At 39.9% G+C, this 10,333-nt stretch overlaps 1 non-coding gene across 1 annotated transcript; it reads left to right on the top strand.

Moving 5' to 3' along the window:
- The first annotated feature begins 1,871 nt into the window (after positions 1-1,871).
- LOC118017463 lies at positions 1,872-2,002 on the top strand. The gene has a single exon (XR_004681164.1). It is a non-coding gene; the product is annotated as a small nucleolar RNA SNORA18 (small nucleolar RNA).
- The last annotated feature ends 8,331 nt before the right edge of the window (positions 2,003-10,333 follow it).

The raw sequence follows: 10,333 nt of genomic DNA, 5'->3' as shown, positions 1-10,333 counted from the left end.
CTGTTAGGGTAGGTAGGAGAGCTTGCTGTCCGGATGTGGAAAGGTTTCCCCTATTGGCAGCTGATATCACATGGGAGTACCACCCAACTTCTCTTTTTAGCTCTGATACTCACTATAAATGTCCCTGCTTACCCCTAATGACAAAATCCATCCACCCCTTTATTGGTTTTCAAAATATTTGTGCCAGGTCTTCTAGAGCTGGGAATGTATGCATTTTCCAGGTACTTGGAATGTCCTAGTTTTACTGGTCTTCCTGCTAAGTATCCAATAGAAGATTCCTGCCGCTAGCTCCTAATGATTATAATCTTGGGGTTTTTCCAAAGTTCTGTTCAAACTAAACAAAAACAAAACTCCCTTCTTCCTCCATTACCATCCTCTTTCATTTGTATTAGCTGCAGTTATCAGTTCTATCTGGTTACTCCATCGATCCAAACCCATTTGCTTTATATCTTCCAGAAATTTGTTGCTTCTGCTAATATCAGCCTTCATATTTCCTAGTACTGTTACATTGTTTTTCTTAATTTTATATTTATTCACTCATTCCAGTGGACCGTTGGGGACGGAAAAGAAAATTTGTGTGCTTAGTCATCCAGAAGGCACTTAGCTCCGAAATGACATTTTCTCTTACTTTTCTTTTCCTTTTTTTCCTAATTATTTGTATTTCATTGCTTTTTATTTCATTTCTTTTTATTCAAATGGCTTTTAAGAAGTAGGATAGTGACAAGAGCACTGATATAGGAGTTATGATTCCTTTATTCTAATCATGCTTTTGCCATTATTAAACAGGGCCTGGCTCTTGGTAGGCGCTCAATAAGTATTTTGGAACAAATGAATGAATGAAGTAAATTACAATCCAGACTTCGGCTCTCTCTAATGTAAAATTAGGAGGCCTCTGTAAGTAACAGCAAGTTTTGATTCTTCTTGGGCTGGATAGAAAACATTTATCATCACTTAAAGGGAGGCACCAAGAAGAGAGAGGGTCTCAGCATGTGAGCAGAAATGCAGCAATATGTGATCACATAAGGGGCAAGCTAAGACAAAAAACTGTGATCAAAAACCTAATAGGAGACCTTTGACATCAGAGTCTCACGGAAGTTCAAAGCAATCATAATTAGGCTTAACAACTGATTCTCAGGGGACTATAGAACTGTGATCAGGCCAGAGGGCCACTAAGCACTGAATTAACCAAGAGATAAAAACACAGTCTGCCTTTGAAAGAACCCATATTAACACCGTCTCCCATTTTCTAGACCCACTTCATAAAAACTAACATAGGTAAAATCCTCTGGGGCCAAGGGTCTGACAACCATGCCCTGAGAAATTCCCCAGTATCTTCCAACCTGACTTAAATGCTTCCACCAGGCCATCCAATGGCAATGAGGTTTCCAAGTCAGCTGGTGAGTTTCAAACACACATACAACTGGGGTAATTCTCTACCATATGCAGTCATCCAAAACAATTCATTAGCAATGATATTGCTTGGCATAACGAAAAGTCATAATCACGAAAAATGTCTTCAGTGAGTTCTTTACATTTTGAATCACCTTATTACTATGAAAACTATTTTATTATTCTATATCTGAGAATCCTAAGGAAACACAAGAGTTTGCAAATTACATATCTGTCTGATATGCTCAGTTCAGTGGTCTTCAAACACAATCACCTGGGGGGTTTGTTAAAGCATGCTGGTGGGTCTCCCCCCCAGAATTTCTGATTTGGAGCTGGAAGATAGGACCCACCACTCATGACAGGGAGATGATCTCATGACTTATACAATTGAGCCTAGTGTGGCATCCACCTAAGCCACATCCTTGGGTATATATATCTACTGGGATGTTTTTAGCTGCAAGTATCAAAAAAACCTCACTCCACTTGAGGTACATCCCCATGGGCTTTTCTTCTATAGACCTACATCATTGGAAATGCCTCAAAGAGTAAATACGTGGTTTGCTTTCCTCACAGAATTATATTTAAATCTGTCAGAAAGAACTATAAAACAGGGCTACTAAAACTATTTTAAGACTTAATAGTCGAGGAGGGAGAAAGATGGCGGAGGAGTAGGGGACCCTATTTCAACTGGTGCCCGGAATTGAGCTGGATATCTACCAGACCACTCTGAGCATCCACGAAACCAACCTGAGATGTAAGAAGATCTGGATCTCTACAAACAGAATATTGCAGGCGGTTGGTTTTGAGGTAAGAAGTGGAGAGCCGTGATTCTGCGGGCAGATATCAGAGGATAAATGGCAGCGGGAGGGAGCCTGGACGTGGGAATCCTACACCACCGGTGAGTGACAGCCTTGAGCTCTGTGGACGGGGCACAGACTCACAGACCGGTAGCATTGGGAAAGGACTTGAGGGCAGCCCCCGGGGTGGAAAACCAGACCAGCGGGGTCGCGCCCACGCAAACTGCAGCCTCCGAGGCGGAAACCTGGTGCGCCGGGGTCCCACCGGTGAACTGCAACCCCCCGGGGTGGAAACCCTGAGCAGTGGAGTCACACGCATGTGAACTGCAGTCCCCGGGACAGAACCCAGAGCAGCGGAGTCGCGCGCACACGAACTGGGAGTGGCTGGGCTTTTAGAAGCACAAAGGGCAGAGACGTGCCCCCACCTGGAGGCAGGACTGGGAGAGCTACGGAGGGGTGCACAACCCAGGATGCTGCAGTTTATAGCAGCAAGGACAGAAACGGAGACAGTGTGGCCTGGAGAGCTCACTGAAGAACAGACTGAGGTCTCTCTGCTCTGAGGCAGAGGGTTGGAAACAGTCTCTTCTGCTCTGACTCATGGAAGAGACGCGGAAAGCTGCCAGGGAAAGGCACCAGAGAACAAAAGCCCCAAAGACTGATTCCCACTGAGCCCATCCCCCGCCACAGGGGAGCAGGGCAACTCTGCCCAAACAGGGTTGCCTAAGTAACAGCGCTACAGGCCCCTCCCACAGAAGACAGGCTGGGAAAACAAGAGGCCAGCAACCCTAAGGTCCCAAGAAAACAGGTGCATCTTGCTTGGGTTCTGGTCAATAATTTGGACTCTATATATTCCCTCAAACACCCATCAACAGAATGACTAGGAGGAGGAGCCCCCAAAACAGAAAAGACTCAGAGATCATGACTTATGCTGCAGATTTACAAATGGATGCAGATATAACCAACATGTCGAAAATGGAATTCAGGCTAGCAATTGTGAAGACAATGGCTAGAATGAGAAATCAATTAATGGCAACATAGAGTCTCTAAGGGCAGAAATAAAAGGTGAATTGGCAGAATTTAAAAATGCTATCAATGAGATCCAATCCAATCTAGATAATCTAACAGCTAGGGTAACTGAGGCAGAAGAGAGAATAAGCGACCTGGAAGACAATATAATAGATAAAAAGGGAAAAGAGGAGGCCAGGGAAAAATAACTCAGAATCCATGAAAATAGAATCAGAGAAATAAGTGACACCATGAGGCATTCTAATGTCAGAATAATTGGAATCCCAGAGGGAGTGGAGAGAGAGAGAGGACTAGAAGATGTATTTGAGCAAATCGTAGCTGAGAACTCCCCTAATCTGGGGAATGAAACAAACATTCAAGTCATAGAGGCAGAGAGGACCCCTCCTAAGATCAAGGAAAACAGGCCAACACCCCAGCATGTAATAGGAAAACTTGCAAATCTTAGAACCAAGGAAACCATCTTAAGGGCAGTTAGGGGGAAGAGATTGCTTATGTACATAGGGAGGAACATCAGAATAACGTCAGACCTATCCACAGAGACCTGGCAAGCCAGAAAGGCCTGGCAAGACATATTCAGGGTACTAAATGAGAAGAACATGCAGCCAAGAATACTTTATCCGGCAAGGCTTTCATTTAGAATGGATGGAGAGATGCAGAGCTTCCACGACTGGCAGAAGTTGAAAGAATATGTGACCACTAAGCTGGCCCTGCAAGAAATATTAAGGGGGGTTCTATAAAAGGACAAAGACCCCAAGAGTGATCTACAACAGAAATTTATAGGGACAATCTATAAAAACAACGTCTTCACAGGCAACATGATGACAATTAATTCATATCTTTCAATAATCACTCTCAACGTGAATGGCCTAAACGCTCCCATAAAACAGCACAGGGTTGCAGACTGGATAAAAAGACAGGACCCATCCATATGCTGTCTACAAGAGACTCATTTTGAACCTAAAGATACATCCAGACTGAAAGTAAAGGGATGGAGATCTATCTTCCATGCCAGCGACCTCAAAAGAAAGCTGGAGTAGCAATTCTTATATCAGACAAATTAGATTTTAAACTAAAGTCTGTAATAAGAGACACAGAAGGACACTATATCATTCTTAAAGGGTCTATCCAACAAGAAGATCTAACAATTGTAAATATCTATGCCCCCAACATGGGAGCAGCCATCTACATAAGCCAACTGTTAACCAAAATAAAGAGACATATTAATAACAATACGTTAATTGTAGGAGACCTCAATACTCCACTCTCAGCAATGGACAGATCATCTAAGCAGAAAATCAACAAGGAAACAAGAGCTTTGAATGATACATGGGGCCAGATGGACCTCATAGAAAAATACAGAATATTCCACCCTAAAACAACAGAACACTCATTCTTCTCGAGTGCACATGGAACTTTCTCCAGAATAGACCACATACTGGGTCACAAATCAGGTCTCAACCAATACCAAAAGACTGAGATTATGCCCTGTGTATTCTCAGACCACAATGCTCTAAAACTAGAACTCAATCACAAGAAAAAATTTGGCAGAAATTCAAACACTTGGAAGCTAAAGACCACTCTGCTCAAGAATGTTTGGGTCAACCAAGAAATCATAGAAGAACTTAAACAATTCATGGAAATCAATGAGAACGAAAACACATCGGTCCAAAATCTATGGGATACTGCAAAGGCAGTCCTAAGGGGGAAATACATAGCCATCCAAGCCTCACTCAAAAAAATAGAAAAATCCCGAATTCACCAACTAACTCTACACCTTAAAGAACTAGAGAAAAAGCAACAAACGACGCCTAAGCCATGCATTAGAAGAGAAATAATTAAAATTAGAGCAGAAATCAAGGAATAAGAAACCAGAAACACAGTAGATCAGATCAATGAAACTAGAAGTTGGTTCTTTGAAAGAATTAATAAGATTGATAAACCACTGGCCAGACTTATCCAAAAGAAAAGAGAAAAGACCCAACTTAATAAAATTATGAATGAAAGGGGAGACATCACGACTAACACCAAGGAAATAGAAACAATTATTAGAAATTATTATCAACAACTATATGCCAATAAACTGAGCAATCTGGATGAAATGGAGGCCTTCCTGGAAACCTATAAGCTGCCAAGACTGAAACAGGAAGAAATTGACAACCTGAATAGACCAATAACCAGTAACAAGATTGAAGCAGTGATCAAAAACCTCCCAAAAAACAAGAGTCCCGGGCCTGATGGATTCCCTGGGGAATTCTACCAAACATTCAAAGAAGAAATAATACCTATTCTACTGAAGCTGTTTCAAAAAATAGAAACAGAAGGAAAACTTCCAAACTCATTCTATGAGGCCAGCATTACCTTAATCCCCAAACCAGGCAAAGATCCCTTCAAAAAGGAGAATTTCAGACCAATATCCCTGATTAATATGGATTCCAAAATCCTCAACAAAATCCTAGCTAATAGGATCCAACAATACATTAAAAGGATCATCCACCACAACCAAGTGGGATTTATCCCCGGGATGCAAGAGTGGTTCAAAATTCACAAATCAATCAATGTGATAGAACACATTTAGTAAGAGGAGAGAGAAGAGCCATATGGTCCTCTCAATTGATACAGAAAAAGCATTTGACAAAATACAACATCCTTTCCTGATTAAAACTCTCCAGATTATAGGGATAGAGGGAACATTCCTCAAGCTCATAAAATCCATCTATGAAAAACCCACAGCGAATATCATCCTCAATGGGGAAAAGCTGAGAGCCTTTTTCTTAAGATCAGGAACACGTCAAGGGTGCCCACTCTCACCACTGTTGTTCAACATAGTACTAGAAGTCCTAGCAACAGCAATCAGACCACAAAAAGAAATAAAAGGTATCCAAATTGGCAAAGAAGAAGTCAAACTCTCTCTTTTCACAGACGACATGATACTTTATGTGGAAAACCCAAAAGACTCCACCCCCAAATTACTAGAACTCATCCAGCAATTCAGTAATGTGGCAGGATACAAAATCAATGCACGGAAATCAGTTGCTTTCTTATACACTAACAACACAACTGTAGAAAGAGAAATTAAAGAAACTATTCTATTTACAATAGCACCAAAAACCATAAGATACCTCGGAATAAACCTAACCAAAGAGGTAAAGGATCTATACTCTAGGAACTACAGAACACTCATGAAAGAAACTGAAGACAACACAAAAAGATGGAAAAATATTCCATGCTCATGGATCAGAAGAATAAACATTGTTAAAATGTCTATGCTACCCAGAGCAATCTATACCTTCAATGTCATCCTGATCAAAATTCCAATGACATTTTTCAAAGTGCTGGAACAAACAATCCTAAAATTTGTATGGAATCAGAAAAGACCCTGAATCACCAAGGAGATGTTGAAAAAGAAAAACAAAGCTGGGGGCACCACGTTGCCCAATTTCAAGCTATATTACAAAGCTCTGATCACCAAGACAGCATGGTACTGGCACAAAAACAGACATATAGACCAATGGAACAGAATAGAGAACCCAGATATGGGCCCTCAACTCTATGGTCAAATAATCTTTGACAAAGCAGGAAAAAACATGCAATGGAAAAAAGACAGTCTCTTCAATAAATGGTGCTGGGAAAATTGGACAGCCACATGCAGAAGAGTGAAACTCGACCATTCTCTAACACCACTCACAAAGATAAACTCAAAGTAGATGAAAGACCTCAATGTGAGACAGGAATCCATCAAAATCCTAGAGGAGAACATAGGCAGTAATCTCTTTGACATCGGCCACAGCAACTTCTTTCAAGATACATCTCCAAAAGCTAGTGAAACAAAAGCAAAAATGAACTTTTGGGACTGCATCAAGATACAAAGCTTCTGCACAGCAAAGGAAACAGTCAACAAAACAAAGAGGCAACCCACAGAACGGGAGAAGATATTTGCATATGACACTACAGATAAAGGGCTGGTATCCAAAATCTATAAAGAACTTCTCAAACTCAACACCCAAAAAACAAATAATCAAGTCAAAAAGTGGGCAGAAGAGATGAACAGACACTTCTCTGAAGAAGACATACAAATGGCTAACAGACACATGAAAAAATGTTCATCATCATTAGCCATCAGGGAAATCCAAATCAAAACCACACTGAGATACCACCTTACACCAGTTAGAATGGCAAAAACGGACAGGGAAAGAAACAACAAATGTTGGAGAGGTTGTGGAGAAAGGGGAACCCTTCTTAAACTGTTGGTGGGAATGCAAGTTGGTACAGCCACTTTGGAAAACAGTGTGGAGGTTCCTCAAAAATTTAAAAATAGAGCTACCCTATGACCCAGCAATTGCACTCCTGGGTATTTACCCCAAAGATACAGATGTAGTGAAAAGAAGGACCATATGCACCTCAATGTTCATAGCAGCAATGTCCGCAATAGCCAAACTGTGGAAAGAGCCGAGATGCCCTTCAACAGATGAATGGATAAAGAAGATGTGGTCCATATATACAATGGAATATTACTCAGCCATCAGAAAAGATGAATACCCAACTTTTACATCAACATGGATGGGACTGGAGGAGATTATGCCAAGTGAAATAAGTCAAGCAGAGAAAATCAATTATCATATGGTTTCACTTATTTGTGGAACATAAGGAATAACATGGAGGACATTAAGAGAAGGAAGGGAAAAATGGGCGGGGGGAATTGGAGGGAGAGATGAACCATGAGAGACTATGGACTCTGAGAAACAAACAGGGTTTTAGAGGGGAGGGGGAGGGGGGATTGGTTAGCCCAGTGATGGGTATTAAGGAGGGCACATACTGCATGGAGCACTGGGTGTTATACGAAAACAGTGGATCGTGGATCACTACATCAAAAACTAATGATGTATTGTATGGTGACTAACATAACATAATAAAATTAAAAAAAAAAAGACTTAATAGTCAACTTTTTTTAATCTTAGGTATTGGCATATCCCAATGATCTGCACTCTTCTAGGGTGTGATAGTTTAGGAGTAAATATGATTTGAATTTATTCATGCATAGAGGATGTCTGAAATTGACAACCATGCAGGTCCAACTACTCTGACCCTAAGCATGGCCCTAACATACATTTCTTGAAGAAACTGGGCCCCAAAGTTTACAGGTGGAGAGTTTTTGAAGTATGTCCGTATGCAAGTAGAGATCAAAGAAGCCCAACTAAAAGAAGTGTGGACTAACTAACATGACAACTGTGGATTAAGCAAATGTTCTTTTAAATTTTTTTTATTTAAATTCCAGGTAGTTAACATACAGGGTAGTATTAGTTTCAAGTGTACAATACAGTGATTCAATACTTCCATACAACACTGGTACTCATCGAAAGTGCACTCCTTAATCCCCATCACCTATTTAACCCATCCCCCCAAACACCTCCCTCTGGTAACCATCACTTTGTTCTCCACAGTTAAGAGTCTGTTTCTCAATTTGCCTCTCTCTCTCTTTTTTTCCCCTTTGCTCATTTGTTTTGTTTCTTAAATTCGACATGAGTGAAATCATATGGTATTTGTCTTTCTCTGACTTATTTCACTTAGCATAATACTCTCTAACTCCATCCATGTCATTGCAAATGGCAAGATTTCATTCTTTTTTGTAGCTGAGTAATATATGTGTATATACCACCTCTTCTTTATACATTCATCAGTCAATGGACACTTGAAATATTTCTATAATTTGGATATTGTAGAGAATGCTGCTATAAACATCAGGATACATGTATCCCTTTGAATTAGTATTTTTGTAGTCTTTGGGTAAATACCTAGTAGTACAATTGCTGAATTGTAGGATAGTTGTATTTTTAACTTTTTGAGGAACCTCCATACTGTTTTCCAGAGTAGCTGCACCAACTTGCGTTCCCACCAACAGTGCCAGAGATTCCCCTTTCTTCACATCCTTGCCAACACCTGTTGTTTCTGATGTTGTTGAGTTTAACCATTACGACAGATGTAGTTTTGACTTGTATTTCCCTGATGATGAGTGATGTTGAGCATCTTTTCATGAGTCTCTTGGCCATCTCTATGTCTTCTTTGGAAAAATTCTACCCATTTTTCAGTCGGATTATTCATTTTGGAGGTGTTGAGTTTTATAAGTTCTTTATAGATTTTGGATTCTAACCCTTTATCAGATATGTCATTCGCAAATATCTCCTCCCATTCAGTACATTGTCTTTTAGTTTTGTGTATTGTGTATTGTTCCCTTTTCTGTGCAGAAGCTTTTTATTTTGATGTAGCCCCAATAGTTTATTTTAATTTTGTCTCCCTTGCCTCAGGAGACATGTCTAGAAAGAAGTTTCTATAGCCAATGTCAAAGAAGTTACTGCCTATGTTCTCTTCTAGGATTTTTATGGTCTCAGGTCTCACATTTAGGTCTTTTAATCCATTTTGAATTATTTTGGTGTTTGGTGTAAGAAAGTAGTCCAGTTTCATTCATTTGCATATTGTAGTCCAACATCATTTGTTGAAGAGACTTTTTCCCATTGGATAGTCTTTCTTTCTTTGTCAAAGATTAATTAGCCATATAGTTGTGGGTTCATTTCTGAGTTTTCTATTCTATTTCATTGATCTATGAGTCTACTTTTTTGTGCTAGTACCATAATGTTTTGATCACTACAGCTTTGTATTATAACTTGAGGTCCACACTTGTGATGCCTCCAGCTTTGTTTTTCTTTTTCAAGGTTTGTTTGGTTATTCAGTGTCTTTTGTGGTTCCATACAAATTCTAGGGTTGTTTGTTCTAGCTCTATGAAAAAATGCTGGTGGTATTTTGATAACGATTGAGTTAAATGTGTGGATTGCTTTGGGTGGTATAGACATTTTAACAATATTTGTTCTTCCAATCCATGAGCATGGAATGTCTTTCCATTTCTTTGTGTCATTTTTTTATTTTTTCTATCAGTGCTGTATAGTTTTCAGAGTCTTTCACCTCTTTGGTTAAGTTTATTCCTAGTTATGTGATTGTAAGTGGGGTAAGTTCCATAATTCTGATCCTTAATTATTAGTATATAGAAATGCAACAGAATTCTGTATGTTGATTTTATATCCTACGACTTTATTGAATTTGTTTATCAGTTCTAGCAGTTTTTTAGCGGAGTC

Source organism: Mirounga leonina, unplaced genomic scaffold (genome assembly GCF_011800145.1).
Source record: "Mirounga leonina isolate KUSES-001 unplaced genomic scaffold, KU_Mleo_1.0 Mir_169, whole genome shotgun sequence".
Taxonomy (NCBI): Eukaryota; Metazoa; Chordata; class Mammalia; order Carnivora; family Phocidae; genus Mirounga; species Mirounga leonina.
Note: the sequence above shows the minus strand (reverse complement) of the source record. Positions and strands in the feature narration are given on the sequence as shown.